General features: G+C 38.2%; 1 long non-coding RNA gene across 2 annotated transcripts; it reads left to right on the top strand.

Annotated features, from left to right (window-relative positions):
• The first annotated feature begins 1,233 nt into the window (after window positions 1-1,233).
• LOC113876650 lies at window positions 1,234-20,649 on the top strand. 2 transcript variants are annotated; one of them, XR_003506548.1, is made up of 4 exons: window positions 1,234-2,730; window positions 3,162-3,299; window positions 4,676-4,972; window positions 20,611-20,649. It is a non-coding gene; the product is annotated as an uncharacterized LOC113876650 (long non-coding RNA). The 2 variants fall into 2 exon arrangements; XR_003506549.1 differs by having other exon boundaries at window positions 3,162-3,303.
• Window positions 20,650-23,965: the final 3,316 nt, after the last annotated feature.

Genomic DNA, 23,965 nt, shown 5'->3' with positions numbered 1-23,965 from the left:
CAGAATAAAAATACTTAAAGTGATATCTGAAGAGTCACCAACAGTGGCTAACCAGCTGCTGTTTTACCAGGAATGAAATAGCCTATTGAGGGAGCTTTAAAAGCTCCCAATTAATATGTTGTGCATGTATTAGATCTACAAAGAACTCACTGTATTCCTTCTCTCCCCACAAATCCTTCCAATACACACTATTCCCTAACCACCACCTTTCTTTCCTGTCGGTTGCAGGGGAAAAAGATCAAAGCAACAGAATAATTGACTAATCGCTTCAAAAGTGACAACATCCCTCTTCAAAAAGAAAGAACAAAAACAAACACATACAAAAAGGTGACTGTTCATTAATGAAGGGATAAATTACCGATGGCTTCTTCATTCTCTTTAGTTCATTACCCCCCAAAAGAAACAAATATAATCCACACGTTAATACTGGAGAGTCTTCATTTTCTTTGTTTTAATATGATGCTCTTTATTTTTTTTAAGTGTTGGTATTTGTAGAAGCCTGTGCCACTGCATCCCCCAAAGAGCTACTAGTTTCAACCCACTGGAGTTTATATTCCTTTAATTGTCTAGTACAGGAACATTTCTGCTGTTTTTAAAAATATACCGCTCTGCAGGAATTAGAAGAATCCAAGGTTGTATCCAACTTCAAAGGTTTCCAAGTCATAATGATTTTAGCAAAAGTAGAAGACAGATCATGGAACAAGTCCCCGTTTGAAGATAAGCATCATAGGGACCTTTTTTTCTTCCCTCTCTCCCCAACTTTGTACTTCTCCTGGCTCTGAACGCCCCTTGCTAACACGGTTTAATGATATGCAAATGAAATATGCATAAAACCATTCTACTGTATGATGATTAAACACTGGAGACATTAACAGCGGAGGCTTCACTCTTTGTAATAATCCTTCCCAGACCATCCACTTTGATTGCGGAGTTATGGAAACCCATAGCAGTTGGCAGAGAGTGAAAGAGAGAGAAGGAAGGAAAGACGCAGAGACACATCACCCATCTCGGTGCTTCTCCCTCTCCAGGAGAAGTTCCCCCCCTTTGTACTGCATTCCTATTGCTGTCTTTTGTAATCCATCCATGCAGTCGCACCAGAGCGATTAACGGAAAAGAAAAAAACCTCTTTTCTCTTAATGTTTCAAAGCTCATTAGCCAAACGATTATTCCTCATTAACAGCGAAAGCTCATTCATTAAAAGGAAGAATATGCCCAAAAGATGCCAGCGCGGTTAATCCTGAGTCCTGTACTGGGCTGTAAATCCCACACTACTTGTATATTCCATGCGAAAGGGACACGCGCCAATCCACATTTAAAAAAGAAAGAAAAAAAAAAACAGTTTGTGTGTTTTGTAAAATCCACAAGAGCAGCAATTAATATTCCCATTGAATGACTTTATTTATTTATTTTTTGTCTCTCCCTTTTGTTTCCAGTGGCTGCCCCTGGCTCAGCGCCCGGTGCCAACAGAACACCTTTCAGGATCCACAGCAACGCAGACAACGTAAGTACCAGTCGTTTCCTGAAACTCTTTTTCAGATTAAAAAAAAAAAAAACAACAACCTAAAACATAGAGAGAAACAAGCCTCTTTCAACCCTTCTTCTCCCCTGTGTTATGCCACCAGGGTTTCCTAAGTAGCACCTTCCAAAGCACTCTGCCTTCAAGTTTGTGCATGTCTGTGTGGCATCCCTCCTCCTCCTCCACTCCCATAGTGGATCCTGTAAAAGGGCTTCAGATCGGCCCCATTCATCTCCCTGGTGATAGCAGTGAACGTAGATAAATCTCTGCCTGCTTGCTGCTGGAGTATGATTTTTATTTTGTCTCCTGTGTATACCTGGGTCAAAAAAAGTGGGATGTATGCACACACGTACATGCACATATACACGTTTCCTTCTGTCTCTTTCTCCATCGTCCTCTCCTTTTACTCACATGCACACATCCCACATGTGTATATGCATAAACATATACACCTATCTATATACATACCCATACCTCCAACCCCAAAACAGACACATGTCTAAACATTTAAACTGCCTGAAAATAAGTGTATTTATATACACATACAACCTTACACATGTGTCTATATGCAGTCGATAAGTGCCCATCTTTTAATTTATACCCATCTATATCTCCATTTGAATATTCCCTCTCCTCCCAGCGGAAGCTGCCGTGCAATCGCAATCCAGGCTCGTAGAAGCGGTGTTCTTTCCTTATGATTTCTGCCTGTAGATCTTTCTGCTCCCTTCTCTGCCTTCTTCCGAGCTGTAGAATTGGCACCTCTCCCTGAGGTTTCCGAATGGCAAGTGGCACCAGCTGTGGCATGCATTCATGCCGCTTCCTATGGCATTTCTCTTCCGATGTCTGCTTTTTCTCTTTGTTTGTTGTTGACTAGGTTGAATGGTGTTTTTTTTAAGTTAATTATAAACGAAGTTGAATAGCAAGGCAACAGCGTGCCCCCCCCCCCAAAAAAGCGCCCTTCTTCTGTAATAGATGCCCAGCTCACCCCTGGCATGGGCAAATGGGCACACAAATTTTGTGGCTGTTTTTTGTTTGTTGCTGCATTTGTTGTTTGTTTTCCTTGTTTCTTTTGATTTTTCAAGGAGTCCAGGATCCCGGCCTCTGCTTGGAACGGAACAGTGTCATGGCGGAGACGACGGCCTTTGTCTTGCTGGGTGTGAAAGCATCCGCTGTGCCGACTCCAATGCGGCAGAATCAAGTTTAAAGGAAAACAAGTGATTAAAGTCAGCTTTGTGCCTCTTTGGTGTGGAAGATCCCCAAACCCCAAGTAGCCAAGTCCCTGGGTCCGAGGAAGGGCTCGTGGTTGGAGCAGCCCAGGCTGTAATCCTGGCACTTGCGCCTTCGGTTGCTGCTCGCTGTTCGCTCCTGGGGGTCTGGATAATCTCCCTTGGCTTTACCGCACTGTCTGGCCCGCATACAGGGCCCCCGTAACATATACCCGCTGCTGCTATCGCACGAAACTGTGGCGTTGCCCCTGAATGGATGGCACGGTGCCAACTCTTCTGCCATCCGCCCTTGCAGCTTTTTTTCTTTTCTCCCTCCCTCCCCTTCTTCTTCTCCTCCTCCTCCCGTCGACTTGACGTTAATTAACACACGGGTTAATTGATTTTAAAAGCCGAAGAATTACAGTTAACTTTTCCCACAGGGTACAGACGCCAGCCGCTTGGCACACTCTGCCTTTCGCACTGGTGCAGAGGGGGGGCAGGGAAAGCCCGCAGCAAAACTAGCAACTGCTGAGGAGCGTTGCCTGCTTATTGGAGTAGAGCCGATAGAAGTCGACGTGGTTGGTACTGCCTCATCCTTACAGTATATATAGCCATTCTGTATTTTGTTAAATAATCAAGGCACAACTCTATCTTCTCCATTTGTTTTTCAAAAACAGGGAAACCCTTCAGAAGTTCTTTTTAGGGGGGAAACCCTCCCCCAGACCATTTATTTCATCCATAGTATGCTTTTTTCCATTAATAAGCAAATACCTGGTCCTTTTTTTTTTTAAGTCGTAAAGAGGAAGGCTAGCCTCCCCTAAATATCCCAGGCAAAGGAAAAGCTTTTTTTAAGGAGAAAGTTCCATAAACTTTCTCTCTCTATATCAGTGTTTTGTTTTGTTACTGTTCCTCTTGACTCAAATGAGTTATTTATGGTGAAGAATTTTACTAAGAAAGTAGGTACCTTGTAATCAAAAACGAGATTCATGTGAATGCTCTTTTATTTTTTGTTTGTATGTGTAGATTTTTGTTTTCCCTTCACCCCAATCCCCTGTACAAAATAAAAGCAATTGATACTATAGTTGGGAAGGAGATAGGCAAGGCTGGGAACTTAATGCTTTCACCTTTTCATGCTTTCATTTTATTTCATTTTGTTTTTTAAAAGCATGGAGCAAGTGAAGCGACAAGAGGAATCCATTATGCAAATCATGTCACTTTGCATAATGTTTCATGACTGGAATATGCAGATGAGTTGTATAATTTATGAGTGCCAGTGTCTGTCTAAAAGTGTTTCACACAATTTACAAAGTGAGCCAAGAGACATGGGGAAGGCAGCTCTTCCAACTCCATTGCCAGGAAAGCGCTATATATTTTCCTACAAGTGTTCCCTAGTAATATTGAATGCTATTTAAAAGAAATCAAAGTTCCAAATGTTTATGAAAATGAAGATTTTTCCTTTCACTCCTTTCAACCAAATTCTTTGCCTAAAAGTTTACAAGAAATTACTGGATTCTAAATCATTAATTTTTAGACTCGATTTGGAAAAGAAAAGTTACTTAAGCCAAATTTGCCATTTGTATATGGATTTTCCTTTCCATGGCAAGCAATGTCTTAGAGAAACAGATACCTTATCTGGATCTATGAAGACAGAGAAATGAAATTTCTCATTTTGGTTGATTTTGTGTGCCCTGCTGTGAACAACATTTTATAAATTATAGCCTCTTGGACGTTTTAGATATGTAATATGGAAGACTGAGACATTCATTATTCTTCTGAAGGCATAATTCTGCTTTCAGAGAAGTCTTCAAGATAGAAATCACATTCAGTTTTAGTTAGTTCAGTTGGTCAATCCATGTCTCATTTTGGAAACTTTTCTGAGATAATTCTCTACCTTTCGAGAAGTCATAACGTCTTTGATAATCTGACTAATCTGGCCTTATATCTTTCATTTCAGTCATAACAAGGTCTGTGAAAGAGAAGTACTGGGTGCCATGAAAGTGTATACCAGGAGGACCTAAACTTTGAAGAGCATATCAGGAAAGGCTTCCTGAGGAAAGTGAATTCAAGATCAGTTCTGAAAGCTGAAGAGAAATTAGACAAAAGAGGAAGAAAGTATTCTCCATGCAGAGAATATATTCGGTAACTCCTGAGATAAGAAAAGATCATGGTTGCTTGGAATAACTATAATAAAACCAGTGTGGCTACAGTACAGATGATGGGTCATTGGATCATACTGGGAACAGATCAGGAGGTAAGCATGTGAAGGGGTAACTTATTCATTATTTGCATCTATTTTCTGGTACTTGGTCTCTTATGTCATTATTAATTATATATATATCATTAAGTTCATATTGAGAACTGCTTATCATTATAAAATTTTTAATAAAATAATTTTTGATTTTTCAAAATCAACTTATATGTTGAACCATCAGATTTCTGAATCCAACTTTGTGTGACATACTTCTTCTTTCTGAAGAAGAAATTTTAGTGAAGTTTTATTTTCAAAAACTTAATAGCCATTTAAGAAAATAAAAATAAGAACATTCCACCTAAGAAAAGCAAAATAAATTTTTTTCAAATATACTTGGAATGTAAACAAAGATAGACCATTTTTTGGTTCATTTTAAAAAATTAAAATTATTGAAGTCAGGCAAAATATATTTTCTGACTAAACTAAACTAAAAATCAATAACAGAAAGATATCTGGAAAAACCCAAATTTTTGCCAATTAAACACATGGATCACAGAGGCAGTCACAGGGAAATTAGGGAAATTTTCTATTGAATGACAATAAAAACACATTACAAAATTTGTAAGATACAACTAAAGAAGTACAGAGGAATAAGCTTTAATGCTTTACTTTAGAAACCAAAAAGTTTTGAACCAATAATCTAAGTGTCTTAAGGAAATAAATTAGGCCCAAAACAAGAAGAAAGAAGGAAATAATAAAGATAAGAACATAAACTGGTGAAATTGAGAACAGTAAGGAAAAATCAGTGGCTCAGAGGGTAAAGAATCCACTTACAATGCAGGAGACTCAGGTTCAATCCCTGGATTGGGAAGATTCCCTGGAGAAGGAAATGGCAACCCACTCCAGTATTCTTGTCTGGAGAATCCCCTGAACACAGGAGCCTGCATTCAAACACATGTTCAGAGAGTCGGACACAACTGTGTGACTAAGCAGTAGCAGCAGGGAAAAATCAACATACCCAAAAGCTGGTTCTTCACGAAGAATACAAAAATTTTTTAACATCTAGCCAGACTGAATAAGAAAAAAAATGAGAAGACACAGACTATCAAGACCAAGAATAGAAGAGGTGACATCACTATAGATCTGACAGATAGTAAATGGATAATATGGGATAAGTAAATTAAAACTTTGTAAATAAATTTGATAAGCTAATTGAAATGGGAAAATTCCTTGAAAGACAAACTATTAGAATTCAAGAAGAAATAACTTGAAATAGTTTTTGGTCTATTAAAGAAATTAAATTTGTAGTTAAAAATACCTTCCTATTAAAAAAACACAGCCCAGATGGTTTCACTGGCAAGTTCTTCCAACATTTAAAGAAGAAATATCAGTCCTAAACAACCTCTTTTAGGAAATAGAAAAGGAAGGAACCTTTTCCAACTCATCTTATAAAGTCAGCATTACTCTGATGCCAAAACCAGGCAACTATAAGAGCAGAGAACTACAGACCAACACATCACATAAACATAAGCACAAAAATCTTTACCAAAATGTTAACAAGTTGAGTTGAATAATATGCAAAAACAATCCATGACCAGGTCAGGTTTATTCCATAGATGAAAGGTTGGTTCAACATTCTAAAATCAATTTGATTTACCATATCATCACTTTTTAAAATCATCAACTTAATGAATGTAGAAAAATGAGCCACAGTAATCAAAACAATGTGATGATGAGGTAGGGATACACTCAAAGATTAGTGGAGCAGGAGAGAAAGCCCAGAAATAGACACAACTTTTTGATAAAGGGTCAAAGATAACCCACTGGAGACAGAATAGTCTTTTCAATATTTGATGCTGCTGCTAAGTCACTTCAGTTGTGTCCGACTGTGTGCAACCCCATAGACAGCAGCCCACCAGGCTCCCCTGTCCCTGGAATACTCCAGGCAAGAACACTGGAATGGGTTGCCATTTCCTCCTCCAATGCATGAAAGTGAAAAGTGAAAGGGAAGTCACTCAGTTGTGTCCAACTCGTAGTGACCCCATCGACTGCAGCCTACCAGGCTCCTCCATCCATGGGATTTTCCAGGCAAGAGTACTGGAATGGGGTGCCATTGCCTTCTCCAATATTTGATGCTAGAACCAAATAAATAAATAGATGCCTTTACCCATACTTAATGTAAATGTTAATTTTAAATGAGTAGTAAAACAAAATAAAAACCTAATACTATAAAAGTTCTTAAAGTTTAAGATAATTCATTATGACCTTGGACTAGGCAAAAGATTTTATAGATAGAGGGGAAAGAAACCTGGACCATAAATGAAAAAGATAAGTTGGACTTTAGAAAAATTGAAAACTTTTGATATTGTAATGACAATGTTAAATAGTGAAAAAATAAGGTATAGACTGAGAAAAAAATTTGCAACCTAATGAGATAAATTAAATCAATCAAAAAGTGACATAAAAAATAGAATTAGTAGATGAAGACATTAAAACAGCCACCACAACTGAATTCCATATATTCAAGAACTTAGAAGAAATCGGGAACATATTAGGTGTGGATATGACAGACAAAATAAAAAATACTCTAATTGAATCTGTAGAGACTAAAACTACCTTATCTGAGATGAAGAATACTATGTCAGGGACTGACAGATTAGATATTTCAGAAGAAAAGATTAGTCAACTCCAAGACATAAATAGACACTATCCAAAATGACACACAGAAAGAAAAGTAACACAAAAATAATGGACAGAGAAACAACGAGTTTTGGACAACTTCATGTGGCCTAATATATGTGCAATTGGAGCCCTTATAGGACAGATAGAAGGGGGACAAAAAATATATAAGGCAACAGCTCCAGCTATCTCAGTAAATTGCACATATTGGTGTATATTTAATGTGTTCTTTTGAGAAGGTGACATTCATATCCTCTTAGTCTACCATCTTTATCCAAACACTGAGTACATCATAGTTTAAATGACCATTTCTCAGTTAACTTTGTTCACTGTAACCAATAATTAATAATTTTATCTTCAGGTTTGATTCACATCAATCATCCATCCTTTGGTGTTACTTTAAATTATTTTTTTACTTTCGATTTACTATTTCTGTTTTTAATATGCTTTCTATTGTCTCTGTTGCCTTTCAAAGCTGTTTTCAGTGTACCTTATTTCTCTTCCTATTTATTATCCTTCCCAAGTAGTTCTAGTTCTTGTTGTTACCTCCTCTTTGAAATCTTATATTAAGTTTGAAATTCATTTACAAATCTTTAGGTTCTTGAGATTAACAGAGTAGAACCCTCTTAACTAATACAATTGGGGGCCTGTAGTTGGTCAATTAAAGGGCTTCCCAGGTGGCTCACTGGTGAAAAATCCACCTGCCAAGCAGGAGATGCAGGCAAGATCCCTGAGTTGGGAAGATCCCCTGAGGAAGGAAATGGCAACCCACTCCAGTATTCTTGCCTGGGAAATCCCATGGACAGAGGAGTGTGGTGGGCTACAGTCCATGGGATTGCAAGAGTTGGACACGACTCAGTGACTAAACAACAGCAACAAATTTGTCAGTTAACCAAAAAAGTTGATTTATAGCTGGGACTAATAAAAATGTTAATACTTAAGCATTTTACTTTCTTTGAAACATAAACTGTTTTTCTTTCTTTGAAACATAAAACTGTTTTTATTCACCAGTACCCATATAGACTTCCTAGACTGCTCAGTGGTAAAGAATCTGTCTGCCAATGCAAGAGATGCTTGTTCCATCCCTGGGTCAGGAAGATCCCCTGGAGTAGGAAATGGCAACCACCTCCAGTATTCTTGCCTGGAAAATTCTGTGGACAGAGGAGCCTGGCGGGCTACAGTCCATGGGGTTACAAAGAATCAGATATGAGTGAGCACACATCCAGCACCCTCAGATATAAAGCTGGCAAGGTCTTTTTTTTGAGTGTAGGTTATTGAATGGTGTTCTCAACACATTCACCAAAATCACACACTAAATGCACGAGGCATGATTTCACATTTTGATTTCTTTGGAGATAGTAAGATATTTGAAACAATTTTAATACAGAATGCTTATAGATATTTACAAGTTTTCTTCCAGTCTTTCCCAGTGTCTCATTCACACCAAATCCAAGTTAAATTTCCTCTTTATTGAGTCCTTTTAGAGCATTCAGCTTAAATTTGTTGCTGTTCTTGTTTGTACAGTCTACAGTTTTCTTTTTGCACTCATATTGTATCAGCTTATATACAAGTGACTAGATTAAATAATAAAAGTAACAAGTGCAATGTGTATAAACAGTATTGGAGACAAACACAAGTGGTTTTAATAAGCTTCTGCTTAACTGGAGGAAGAAGTGCCTGGCCATACCAGAGGATAGTATAGTAACCATGAACTTTCAGCAAGGTAGATATCAGCCATATTTTAATAGAGAGAAAGAAGAGTGCAGGGCAATATAATGAATCAGCTAAGTGGAGGTTAGTTACTGTAATATCTACTAAATGTTGGGATTAAAGCAGATCAGCAGTTGAAATAGCACATTGGCAGATTGAGGAAGCAAATAAGGGCAAGGGAAAATTTGTGGGCTTGTGTTTGTTTGGCTGTTAACACCCAAGTTATTCTCAGGGGTATATTTCACATTCAGCTGTTTTTTAGTGTTATTAAGATGTTAGAGTGCAAACCCATTTTAATCTACCGGTTTGTTTGTACTGTTGTAACATGGTTTGGGTTAAGACTGAACTTAGTCATTCAAAATGGCTTTTTTGTGTGCTGGGCTGTGAATACTAATGATATGTTCCTCACCTAAAAGTAAGTGATATTTTATCCTCTTTTCATAAAATAAATAGTTTACCTAAAATAGATCTTAAATTCATTTACACTTCCAAAGTATTTTGAGAATTCCGTTTGGCAGCAGAACTTAAACCAAGGAATAAGTTTAGACTACTTTTTCTTAAAATAGTACATCACTTTTAATCTCTTCCTTCAGTAATTATGGGATACTGCAGTAAAATGCTGAGATCACCTCAGTATGTTCCTCAAATACTTTATGGCTTTCTGACCATGCACACTGCCTAAGGGTTCAATAAGTAGGTTAATTCTTCCCTCAGGGTTGGCCTGAGGGTTAAAGTTCCTGATGAGCCAAGTAGAACTTGCATGTAGAAAGAAGGTGGGTTGATTAAGTGTATATGAATGCTGGGGGATATGAACTACTTATGTGCTTTGAGGTTACAATATGATCTTTATTCTGTTTCTTATATTTTATCTGTTTTCATGTTGATTTGCTTTTTTTGGCTTATCTGCCGCCCTATTATAACCAAGCTCTTTCAACATCTGACAAGCGATTGCCATGAAAGCAATCTTGTATTTTCATGCAGTTGTTTTAGTGGAAGTTTTGCATTCTATTCCTTTTTTCCTTTTCATTTATTCCAAACCTGTTTCCCGTTTTACCTTTTTATAAATAAGATAAACTAAGGAAGAGAAATATATCAAAGGGTTAATTTTATTTGATTAAATCTTTCTTCCATGACATCTCTAACAGTAAAAAATAATGATGATCTCCCTATATGCTGGTATTTTATTTACTTTATATATTAGCCATTTTTAACATTTTTAAAAGACTTTACATTTTACCACAGGGTAAAAAACAGACCCCATGAATTTAAGTACTTACTCAAAGTTATGTGGCTAGTAAGTAGCAGGACAAGAGTTAATAGCTGAGAAATAGCTATAGTTGGTTCTATACTGAATTTGAAATAGCCATTGTATTGCACAGACTGTATCTTCATATGTACCACCTTTAAATAATTCTACAATGTGATCCTCTTCATGGATCATAACCTTGCCATGGCAAAGGGGCTTGTGTAACTCAATGAAGCTATGAGCCATACCATGCAGGGCCACCCAAGACGGATAGGTCATAGTGAAGAGTTCTGACAAAACATGGTCCACTGAAGGAGGAAATGGCAAACCACTCCAGTATTCTTGCCGTGAGAACCTCATGAATAGTATGAAAAGGCAAAACACATGGCACTGAAAGATGAGCCTCCCAGGTTGGAAGATGTCCAGTACGCTACTGGAGAAGAGCAGATGCCAATTACTAATAGCTCCAGAAAGAATGAAGCAGCTGGGCCAAAGTGGATGTGCCTGGTGGGGAAAGTAAAGTCCAGTGCTGTAAAGAACAATAATTCACAGGAACCTGGAATGTTAGGTCCATGAATCAAGGTAAATTGGGCATGGTCAAGCAGGAGATGGAGACTGAACATTGACATCTTAGGAATCAGTGAACTAAAATGGGCAAAGTTAATTCAGATGACCTTTATATCTACTACTACAGGCAAGAATTCCTTAGAAGAAATGGAGTAGCCCTCATAGTCAACAGGACTCTGAAATGCAGTACTGGGGTGAAACCTCAAAATGACAGAATGATCTCTATTCGTTTCCAAGTCAAACCATTCTATATCACAGTAATCCAAATCTGTGACCCAACCACTGATGCCAAAGAAGCTGAAGTTGACTGGTTTTAAGAAGACTTACAACACCTTCTATAATGAACACCAAAAATAGATGTCCTTTCCATCATAGGGAATTGGAATGTAAAAGTAGGAAGTCAAAAGATACCTGGAGTAACAGGCAAGTTTGGCCTTGGAGTACAAAATGAAGCAGGGCAATGGTTAACAAGAGTTTTGTCAAGAGAATACACTGGTCATGGCAAACACCCTTTTTCCAAGAACCCAAGAGTCAGCTCTACACATGAATATCACCAAAATCAGATTGATTGTATTCTTTGCAGCTGAAGATGGAGAAGCTCTATACACTTAGCAAAAACAAGACCTGGAGCTGACTGTGGCTCAAATCATGAGTGCCGCCTTATAGAAACATTTAGGCTTAAATTGAAGAAAGTAGGGAAAACCACTAGGCAATTCAGGTATAACCTAAACCAAATTCCTTATGACTATATAGAGGAAGTGACAAATAGATTCAAGGGATTAGATCTGATAGACAGAGTGCCTGAAGAAGTATGAGCAGAGGTTTGTAACATATATACGAGGCAGTGACCAAAATCATCCCGAAGAAACATTGTACAGTAGTTAGTGACCAAAGCCATCCCAAAGAAAAAGCAATGCAAGACGGTAAAGTGGTTGTCTGAGGAGGCTTTACAAATAGCTGAGAAAAGAAGAGAAACAAAAGGCAAAGGAGAAAGGGAAAGATATACCGAACTGAAAGCAGAGTTCCAGAGAACAGAAAGGGAGATAGAAAGGCCTTCTTAAATGAACAATGCAAAGACATGAAAGAAAACAATAGAATGGGAAAGACTAGAGATATCTTCAAGAAAACTGATGATAACAAGGGAGCATTTCAGGCAAGGCAAGGAAAGGACAGAAATGGTAAGGACCTAGCAGAGACTAAGAAGAGGTGGCAAGAATACACAGAAGAACTATACAAAAAAGGACTTAATGACCCAGATAACCACGATAGTGTGGTCACTCACCTAGAGTCAGACATCCTGGAGTGTAAACGGGCCTTTGGAAGCATTACTAGGAACGAGGGTAATGCAGGTGACAGAATTCCAGCTGAGCTATTTAAAATCCTAAAAGATGATACCATTAAAGTGCTGTACTCAATGTGTCAGTGAATTTGGAAAACTCAGGAGTTGTCCACAGGACTGGAAAAGGTCAGTTTTCATTCCAGTCTCAAAGAAGAGCACTGTCAAAAATGTTCAAACCACCATAGAATTTTGTTCATTTCTTGTGCTAGCAAGGTTATTCTCAAAACCTTCAAACTAGGCTTCAGCAGTATGTGAACCGAGAACTTCTAGATGTACATGCTGGGTTTCAAAGAGGCAGAGGAACCAGAGATCAAAGTGCCAACATTCACTGGATCATGAAGAAAGCAAGAGAGTTCCAGAAAAACATCTGCTTCATCGACCACAGTAAAGCCTTTGACTATGTGGATCACAACAAACTGTGGAAAATTTTTTAATAAATGGGAATACCAGATCACCTGACCTGTCTGCAGGTCAAGAAGCAATACTTAGAATCGGACATGGAACAACACACTGCTTCAAAATTTGGACAGGAGTATGACAAGACTGTATATTGTCACTTTGCTAATTTAACTTCTATGCAGAGTGCATCATGTGAAATGCCAGGCTGGATGAAGCTCAAGCTGGAATCAAGATTGCCAGGAGAAATATCAACAACCTTGGATATGCAGATGATACCACCCTTATGGCAGAAAGGGAAGAACTAAAGAACCTCCTGATGAAGGTGAAAGAGGAGAGTAAAAAAGCTGGCTTAAAACTCAACATTCAGAAAACTAAGATCATGGTGTCCAGTCCCATCTTCATGGCAAATAGATGCAGAAACATCAGATTTTATTTTCTTGGGTTCTAAAATCACTGCAGACAGTGACCACAGCCATGAAATGAAAAGACACTTGCTCCTTGGAAGAAAAACTATGACAAACCTACATAGTAGAGTAAAAAGCAGAAATACCATTTTGCTGACAAGGGTTTGTATGGTCAAAGCTATGGTTTTTCTAGTAGTTGTGTATGGATGTCAGAGTTGGACCATAAAGAAGGCTGAGCACTGAAGAATTGATGCTTTCAAACTGTGGTGCTGGAGACTTGTGAGAGTCCTTTGGACAACAAGAAGATCAAATCAGTCGATCTTAAAGGAAACCAGTCCTGAATATTCATTGGAAGGACTGATGCTGAAGCTCCAGTACTTTGACCACCTCATGCAAGAAGCTGACTCACTGGAAAAGACCCTGATACTGGGAAAGATTGAAGGCAGGAGGAGAAGGGGACAACAGAGGATGAGATGGTTGTATGGCATCCCTGAATCAATGAACATGAGTTTGAGCAAGCTCCAGGAGATAGTGAAGGACAGGGAAGCCTGGGATGCTGTAGTCCATGGGGTCACAAAGAGTCAAACAGGACTTAGCGACTGTACAACAACTCAGTACCAAAAATGTACCTTATGTATTATATTTTTTAACTTGAAGAATAACTACATAGAGAACATTTCTTTTTTAATAGTCTCTTGTACTTGTCTCATGAATGCAATCAAGATGTTTTCTTAATTCTTTGAGAATATTCATTACAGATCTTATGAGGTTATTTTCTCCTTCTTGATTTCTTTTTTCCTCAAATCCTCTTTTTTTCTTATTTGGCTTTTCAGTGTATCAAGAGAAGACCTTTATTCAAATATTTGGTCCTTGGCTTTCAATTTGTATCTGAGTGTGAGGTACTAAAAAGATCTTTAAAAACTCTTTCTGCATGAATGTGGATTGTTATTTATTGGTGTCAAGTTAGGCAAAATAATTGGTCATTTTATTATGGCCAATTTTATTGGTGACCATTTTATTATGAACCTCCAAATGTCAGTATTTCTAAATATTTTACCTTATGATGGATTTTTCAGAGAGGATTTTTCTGAGTTCCTCTTTGGAGAGTATAGACTTGGCTTCCAGCATTCTTTGGGCCAACTTTGGGAAAGTAGCTAGTATTATCACTATTTAATACATAGAGTTTCAATAATTCACCAATTTTGAAGATGAGGATACAGTCTTTTGCCCAATCTGGTACTCCACTTCAAAGTCCCACTGGTTGTACTTCTTCAAAGAGTAAATCTCTTGTCTTCTCCAATGGACAAAAGAGAGCCAATTTGCTAAGCTATATAGTTGGCAAAGGCTACGTGTAGGTCTAAGTCTTTCTAATACAGACTTTTACCCAGTCCTCTTTGCTTCCTGTCTTAGCTATGCTCCCACATTCAGAAATATCTAAGACCTATAATTTGTGTCTTTATGAGATTGTTGTATGATTTGACTTGTTTCTGAACTGTCTCTCCCTCCTGGCTTAACCTTCCATTTTCAGACATCATTTAATCTGTTTGACTTAATCCATTTCCTTTCTGGATTCTAAATTTTTAATATTTTTTCTCCTCTTCTATTCTCTTTGGCCTGTTGGTTTATCCCTTTTTGATCATTCTACTTCATTTTAGTGGAGTATTCAAAGGGAAAGTGTAAGTTTTTATGTTCAAGCCACTATTTTTAACTATAAGTCGATCTTCTTATCTATTGCTTGGCACTATTATGATAACTATCTAATCTACTTGCTATTATTCTCCTTTCTCCAATTCATTTTTGTATCTATTTGTATCTACCTTCCCCCTACTTCTAGTTCTTTTAAACTTCTAGTAGGCAAAGATCTATACTCAAAAAAATCTTAATTTTGGAAAGGGCACTGTCCTTATTAGGAATATATAGTTCTCTTGGTTTATTGTAGAATTTTTTGTCACACTAACTTTGTCATTAGTCAGCAGTATGGCAGAATAAGTGTTTTATTCTGTCATCCTCTGACATGTCATCGATTTTTACAATAATTCACAGATAAGAGTATCTTTGTATAAAGTCCAGGAATCCAGTGGGGAAGTTCCAGCACTGTTCAAGAAAAAAAAAACAAACAAACAGATGCACTGAAAAGAAAATGAAAGTCACTCAGTCCTGTCCAGCTCTTTACCATCGTGGATGGTAGCCCACCAGTCTCTTGCTGTCCAGAGATTTCTCCAGGCAAGAATACTAGAGTGGGTTGCCATTCCCTTCTCCAGGGGACCTTCCTGACAGAGATAGAACCCAGGTCTCCTGCATTTCAGACAGAGTCTTAACCATTTGAGCCACCAGGGAAGCTCCAAGATGCACTGAAAAGGGCAGGAATAGTTTCTCTCTACCTATGACACCTCATCCCCAAGTCAGCACAGCTCAGTGCCAAGAGACACCCCCTTGGCCATCAGTTTCCTCCACAAAATAAATCTTAACAAATTTAGGGAGATTAACAGGTTACAAAACAATTCTTAATAAATTTAGAAAGATTTAAATCAAACCAAGTATCTTTTCTGCCTACAATAGTTGAAACTAGGAATGAATAACAGGAAGAAAGCTGGAAAATCTGTAAATATGTGGAAATAAACAATACTCTTCTAAACAACCGGTGAGTCAAAGAAGAAATCAAAGAGAAAATGTCTTAAAACAAATGAAAATATGGAGAAGAAAATGACAACCCACTCCATTCTTGGCTGGGAAATCCCTTGGACAGAGCATCCTGACGGGCTACATACAGTCCATGGGGTCACAAAAGAGGCAGACCTGACTTAGTGGCCAAACCATAACATGAAGGCACCCTGTGCCTGAAACATACCAAAATTTCAGACTCCTTAAAGGAAAGGAGGTATTTGTACAAACCATATTGTTTGTACAAACAGTTTAGGCACCGTGAGGCACTCTAGTCAGGGTGGTAGGAAACCTCATGAAATCCAACTTCCCAGATGTCAGCCATGGGCCAACCTTACAAGGATAGCAGCCAGGCCTGTCTTGTTCTGCACACTAAGCAAAGCTCAGTTGGTAAAGAATCTGCCTGTGATGCAGAAGACCCCGGTTTGATTCTTGGGTTGGGAAGATCTGCTGGAGAACAGATAGGCTACCCACTCCAGTATTCTTGGGCTTCCCTTGTAGCTCAGCTGGTAAAGAATCCACCTACAATGTGGGAGACCTGGGTTCAATCACAAGATTGGGAAGATCCCCTGGAGAAGGGAAAAGCTACCCACTCCAGTATTCTGGCCTAGAGAATTCCATGACTGAATAGTCCATGGGGTCACAAAGAGTCAGACATAACTGAGCAACTTTCACTCACTAAACAAAGGTAACAGATATCTGTGATATCAATAAGGTTAAAAACATGACTTGCATGTAAACAAAAAGGAAATATATCAAAGATTTATTTAAGCCATAGGCAATGGCACCCCACTCCAGTACTCTTGCCTGGAAAATCCCATGGATGGAGGAGCCTGGTGGGCTGCAGTCCATGGGGTCACTAAGAGTCAGACACGACTGAGCGACTTCACTTTCACTTTTCACTTTAATGCATTGGAGAAGGAAATGGCAACTCACTCCAGTGTTCTTGCCTGGAGAATCCCAGGGACGGGGGAGCCTGGTGGGCTGCCGTCTATGGGGTTGCACAGAGTCGGACACGACTGAAGTGACTTAGCAGCAGACTTAGCAAAGGAACCTAAAGGTAATAAGTATGTTGAAAGACTGTCAGTTATCACCAGGAAAGACAAATGAACTCCATTTGCTGAGTGAGAGAAAAAACTGAATAAGTTTTGTACATGGGAATAAAAAAACAAAACAAAACAATGAATGAAGATAGAAATACAACATACTAAAACTAGTGGGATGCAGCAAACCACTTCTATGAAGCAGGTTTTTAGCAATAAATACCTACATTAAACAAGAAGAAGTATCTCAAAAAAAAGGAAACATCTTAATTTTATACCTTAAGAAAACCAAACTAAGCTCAAAGTTAACAAAAGGAAGGAAATAAATATCAGAGCAGAAATAAATGAAATAGAGAAGAGAAAAGCAATAGAAAAGATCAATAAAAATAAGAGCTGATATTTTGAAAAGATAAGCAAAATTGACAAATTTTAGTTATACTAAGAAAAAAGAGAGAAGCCTCAAATAAAAGAAGTCAGAAATGAAAGTGGAAACATTAAACTGATGCCACAAAAATAAAAAGCTATCGTAAGAAACTACTAAGAACAATGCTATGTCAACAAACTGGATAACCTAGAAGAAATGGATAAATTCCTAGAAACCTGCAACCTTTCAAGTCTGAAACATAAAATAGAAAATCTAAACTGGTTTAGGCAATTGAATTATTAATAGTAATAATTATTTAGTAATTAATTCTTAATATAAATAGTAATTAATTATTGATAGTAATAATTGCCATTTCCTCCTCCAGGGGATCTCCCCAACCCAGGGATTGCACCCACATCTCCTGTGTCTCCTGCATTGGCAGGTGAATTCTTTATCACTGAGCTCCCTGGGAAACCCAACACTGAGGGGGTTGTTGATAATTATGGGAAAATTTGTAAAGATAGCTCTTGGAGAGAGATGGACTTGATTTTCAAAAATCTTCCCCCAAAAGAAAAGCCCAGGACCAGATGGCTTCCCAGGTGAATTCTATCAAACATTTCAAAGAATTTATCCAGTGCTTCTCAAACTCTTTAGAAACATTGAGAAGAGGGAATATTTCCAAACTAATTTTATGAAGCCAGCATTTACTAAGCTAGGAATGGACACTACAAGAAAGAAAATTACAGACCAATATCCCTGGTAAACATAGATGCAAAAATCCTCAACAAGATACTGGCAAACTGAAATCAAGAGGACAATAAAATAATCATATACCATGTTCAAGTGGGATTCATTTCCAGGATACAAAGATGCTTCAACATACACAAGTCAGTAAATGTGATACAGCAGTCAATAGAATGAAGTATGAAAGTCATATGATCATCTCAGTAGATGCAGAATTATAATTCCAGTGATGAAGAACCTTGAGTGATATGCTTACTAATCATGATTTTACAAAATAAGAAATAGGCAACCAGCCACTATGGATACGTGGGATGAAGCATAAATAATACCATACAAATATTCTCAATGTTTGGTTGGTATGGGAAAAGTTGAATGATGAGGAGAATTCCTATTAGGCCATTATAGTAATCCACACATGAAATAGTTTAGGTCTGAGAGCTGGGAAGTAGCAAAATTGGGGAGTAGGGGTATGATGAATTTATGATGTTGATGGAAAAGTGAATCTCAAAGTTATTACAAAGGAGAAGTAGCAGAATTTATAACTATAGGTCAAAATAGAACTAAAAATTAAAAATTAGGATGATACCAAGGTTATGGGCCTAGAAATACCAAAGGTGAAGGTGCGTCTATGCTCAGTTGCTCAGCTGTGTCTGACTTTTTGCAACCCAATGGACTGTAGCCCTCCAAGCTCCTTTTTCTTGAGATTCTCCAGGCAAGAATACTGGTATGGGTTGCCACTTGCTTCTCCAAGGGATCTCCCCAGCCCAGGGATCACACCCACATCTCCTGTGTCTGCTGCATTGGCAGGTGAATTCTTTACCACTGAGCTCCCTGGGAAGCCCAACACTGAAGAGGTTGTTGATAATTATGGGAAAATTTGTAAAGATAGCTCTTGGAGAGAGATGGACTTGATTTTCAATATGTTTCAGGAGTTGTGGCATTTAAATTAAAAGTGTTTTATGAACAATGCTGTATAGAGATTTAGAAGATAAGAAGTGTATTTGTAGATGGGTATATGATAGCCCAAACTAATAATATGTGAAGTCACAAGATTCATCTAGAACATTCAGAAAGGTAGTGTGAATGAAAAATTTAGAATTTAACTTTAGGAAATTCCCAGAATCATATAAAATGAACTAGTGATGGACATAGCAGAGAGAGTTTAAATTGTTTAATCTCTAAATTCTCATATAATCCACAATACCATAAATTCATCTCTAAAAATCTACAAAGGTAGACCTCCAGTCCACTATTAAGAACCTGAAGAGACAGTGTTTCATTTAAGCCAAAGCAAGAGAGAGACAGTGGAAAAATAATAACTTTGACAGTTTACATTTTATGACATTGCAGAGGCTTGCCCAGACTGTATCTTTACTTCTGCAACAACTCAGTGAAACGACTGTTACTGTCCCCTGTGTACTGATGATGAACCGAAAGATGGGCTAATTGTATACATTGCTTTAAAAATGAAAACAGAGTGGGGAAAAGGTAATTCGGACAAGGAAGTCATTTCAGAGAACCCTGAGTTTCTCAAATTTTACATTATGACTGGAAAAATTACTTCCACATAAGCCATTTGAAGATTGGAACTTCTGCGCTCTTAAGTCTTATTGGTGGAAAACTCCTTAGTTTGTCATGGAACAATCTCTCATAATGCAGAGCAGTAATAAACAAATCAAGATATCTACTCCACTCAAATTCTTCCAAGTTTATTATAAAAAAATATTTATGGTTTCAGTGGTGAATAAACTGTCTTAATATTTTATTAATATTAAATGTATGTGTTTAACTAGAGATATTTCATTCTGATATGACTTTATATGTCTATGTCCGTTATTCTGGAGGAACTCCTTTTTCCACAAACTACTGACTAACTGTAGATAGGGACTGTTTATAGAACATGCCAGAGAGAATATTTATAATAGGGAAAATACAACTATCCTCATTTTGTAGATTCAAAGAAACACATGCTAACCCTTAGTGAAAGTGAAAATGTGTTTAGTCGTTCAGTCATGTCCAACTCTGTTAACCCATTGACTATAGCCAGCCAGGCTCCTCTGTCCGTGGTGTTCTTCAGGTAAGAATACTGGAGTGGGTAGCCATTCCCTTTGCCAGAGGATCTTCCCGACCCAGGGACTGAACCCGGGTCTCCTGCATTGCAGACAGATTCTTTATCATCTGAGCCACCAGGGAAGCCCACTAACCCTTAACCCCTTCTCTTTCTTCTATACTCTCCTTAACATTGTTTTCCATCCATTGTACTTCTCTTTCCCAGTTCACAGTATTTTTTTTTCTCTCTCTCTCTCATTCATTCATTTAAACCTTTCCCAGAGTGGAAATTTTCTTACTATGGTCTACTCAGTCTACAAGGAATAGCTACTCAAATAATCACCTCAGTATGTGACCACAAGCAGCTTTCAGAGTTGGAAGATGGGATGTGAGCTGAAAGAGGCTTATTTTGTAAGTTAAATGCAGCTTTTTACAAACCTAACAATTAAAAATGTTTCCCCTGTTATATTGCATATATCCCCTGTTATAATAGAAATAGATGCTGAAGAATTGATGCTTTTGAACTGTGGTGTTGGAGAAGACTCTTGAGAGTCCTTTGGACTGCAAGGAGATCCAACCAGTCCATTCTGAAGGAGATCAGCCCTGGGATTTCTTTGGAAGGAATGATGCTAAAGCTGAAACTCCAGTACTTTGGCCATCTCATGTGAAGAGTTGACTCATTGGAAAAGACTCTGATGCTGGGAGGGATTGGGGGCAGGAGGAGAAGGGGACGACAGAGGATGAGATGGCTGGATGGCATCACTGACTCAATGGACGTGAGACTCAGTGAACTCCGGGAGTTGGTGATGGACAGGGAAGCCTGGCGTGCTGCGATTCATGGGATCACGAAGAGTCGGACACGACTGAGCGACTGATCTGATATTCTATTTGTATATTCAGTTCAATTATTATATTTCTATTCAGTTCAACTCAGTTCAATTCAGTTGCTCAGTCTTGTCTGACTCTTTGCAACCCCATGGACTGCAGCTTGCCAGGCTTCCCTGTCCATCACCAACTCCTGGAGCTTACTCAAACTCATGTCCATTGAGTCAATGATGCTATTTCTATTATGGTATACTTAATCTAAACTTCAAAATACATTTGTGGATGCCTATTTAATCATACCATTCACTACTAGCTTGCCCCCAAATTATTTGTAATCTTTGTGAATTCTTAAAACCAACCTTTTTCTTGGTGTCCTCTATGTTTTCCATTAGTCACTCCTAAAAGCTACTCCTAACATTGGGAATATAAAATATTCCTTTAAGCTGATTTGCCAGTCGCTTTGTTTTTTTAATGCCAAAGACTCTAGATCAATGGATGTCAAACTGTACACCGAGGCACCCCTGGCACTACAGTCAATTCACAGGTGCGCTGCAGGGTATTTCAAATTTTTGAGAGAAAAACAGCGACATCTGTTGGGCATGACCTGAATTACCACTATTAAGTTGTAGAGATCTTTCTTCTAGCCTATGCGAATAAGGAAGAAAACAACTGCAACACTAAGGGCCCTGTAAGCTGAGAAACTTTGGAAATCTCTGCTCTAGGCTAAGATTTGTTTTGTATTAAATATTTTTAGCATCACAATTATTTTTCTACACAGTTAATCAAAACAAATATATTACCCAAATTTTAATAGTTACTAAGCATATTTGGAAAACTCAGCACTGGCCACAGGACTGGAAAAGGTCAGTTTTCATTCCAATCCCAAAGAAAGGCAATGTCAAAGAATGCTCAAACTATCACACAATTGCACTCGTCTCACACGCTAATAAAGTAACGCTCAAAATTCTCCAAGCCAGACTTCAGCAATATGTGAACCATGAACTTCCAGATGTTCAAGCTGGTTTTAGAAAAGGCAGAGGAACCAGAGATCAAATTGCCAACATCCCCTGGATCATCAAAAAAGCAAGAGAGTTCCAGAAAAAGATCTATTTCTGCTTTATTGACTATACCAAAACCTTTGACTGTATGGATCACAACAAACTGTGGAAGATTCTGAAAGAGATGGGAATACCAGACCACCTGACCTGCCTCTTGAGAAACGTATATGCAGGTCAGGAAGCAACAGTTAGAACTGGACGTGGAACAACAGACTGGTTCCAAATAGGAAAAGAAGTACGTCAGGGCTGTATATTGTCACCCTGCTTATTTAACTTCTATGCAGAGTACATCATGAGAAACGCTGGGCTGGAGGAAGCACAAGCTCGAGTCAAGATTGCCGGGAGAAATATCAATAACCTCAGATATGCAGATGACACCACCCTTATGGCAGAAAGTGAAGAGAAACTCAAAAGCCTCTTGATGAAAGTGAAAGAGGAAAAGTTGGCTTAAAGCTCAACATTCAGAAAACTAAGATCATGGCATCTGGTCCCATCACTTCATGGGAAATAGATGGGGAAACAGTGGAAACAATATCAGACTTTATTTTTGGGGGGCTCCAAAATCACTGCAATGATGATTGCAGCCATGAAATTAAAAGACGCTTACTCCTTGGAAGGAAAGTTATGACAAACCTAGATAGCATATTAAAAAGCAGAGACATTACTTTGTCAACAAAGGTCCGTCTTGTAAAGGCTATGGTTTTTCCAGTGGTCATGTATGGATGTAAGAATTGGACTGTGAAGAAAGCTGAGCACCGAAGAACTGATGCTTTTGAACTGTGGTGTTGGAGAAGACTCTTGAGAGTCCCTTGGACTGCAATGAGATCCAACCAGTGCATTTTAAAGATGATCAGTCCTGGGTGTTTATTGGAAGGAATGATGCTGAAGCTGAAACTCCAATACTTGGGCCACCTCATGCAAAGAGTTGACTCATTTGAAAAGACCCTAATGATGGAAGGGATCGGGGGCTGGAGGAGAAGGGGATGACAGAGGATGAGATGGATGGATGCCATCACCGACTCGATGGACATGAGTTTGGGTGAACTCCAGGAGTCGGTAATGGACAGGGAGGCCTGGTGTGCTGTGATACATGGGGTCGCAAAGAGTTGGACACAACTGAGCAACTGAACTAACTGACTGAAGCAAAAAGTACATTTTAATCAAAACCCATCTGTTAATGAGGTGCCTGGGACATTTTCCCCCCAATTAATTCATGTGTCTGTATATGAATTTTACTGACTGACTGAATCAATGTGTATTTCTATTTGTGTTTTGCTATTGTAAGCCCTGAGAAAACTTGTTTACAAAAGTAAATAGAAATAGTAAGAGATTTATTATAGCAATGGCATTATGCTTTAAACTCCTTTTGAGTTATGTGCCAAGTATATAAGAAAGAATTGAAAAACTACAATATTTATAACAAGATGTGTTGTCTAGACCTGTATTGATGAATAGGCCTTAGACACATGTGGCTATTTAAATTTCAATTAACTAAAAGTAAATGTAACTTAAATTTCAATCCTTCAGTTGTACTGTCTTATTTCAGGTGCTCAAAAGCCGTATATCTAGTGGCTACTTATTAGACAGTGCAAATGTCTAGACTAGCACTCTCCTATAGAACATTTCCGTTATTGCAGAAACTTGTGTTGGACGGTGCTGGTCCAGACATTAAAGCCATCCTCTTTCTTAACACACCAGTATTTTATTTTATTTTATTTTATTTTATTTTATCTTTACCAATTTATTTACTGTTGCTTCTTTTTTTTTTTTTAATTATTTTTTTCTAAATTTTTAAAAGAAAATCCATCCTGAACCCTCCTCCCTCCTCCCTCCCCATATCATCCCTCTGGGTCGTCCCAGTGCACCAGTCCCAAGCATCCAGCATCGTACATTGAACCTGGACTGGCATCTCGTTTCATACATGACATTTCACATGTTTCAATGCCATTCTCCCAAATCTTGCCA

Source organism: Bos indicus x Bos taurus, chromosome 18 (assembly GCF_003369695.1).
Source record: "Bos indicus x Bos taurus breed Angus x Brahman F1 hybrid chromosome 18, Bos_hybrid_MaternalHap_v2.0, whole genome shotgun sequence".
Classification (NCBI taxonomy): domain Eukaryota; kingdom Metazoa; phylum Chordata; class Mammalia; order Artiodactyla; family Bovidae; genus Bos; species Bos indicus x Bos taurus.
Note: the sequence above shows the minus strand (reverse complement) of the source record. Positions and strands in the feature narration are given on the sequence as shown.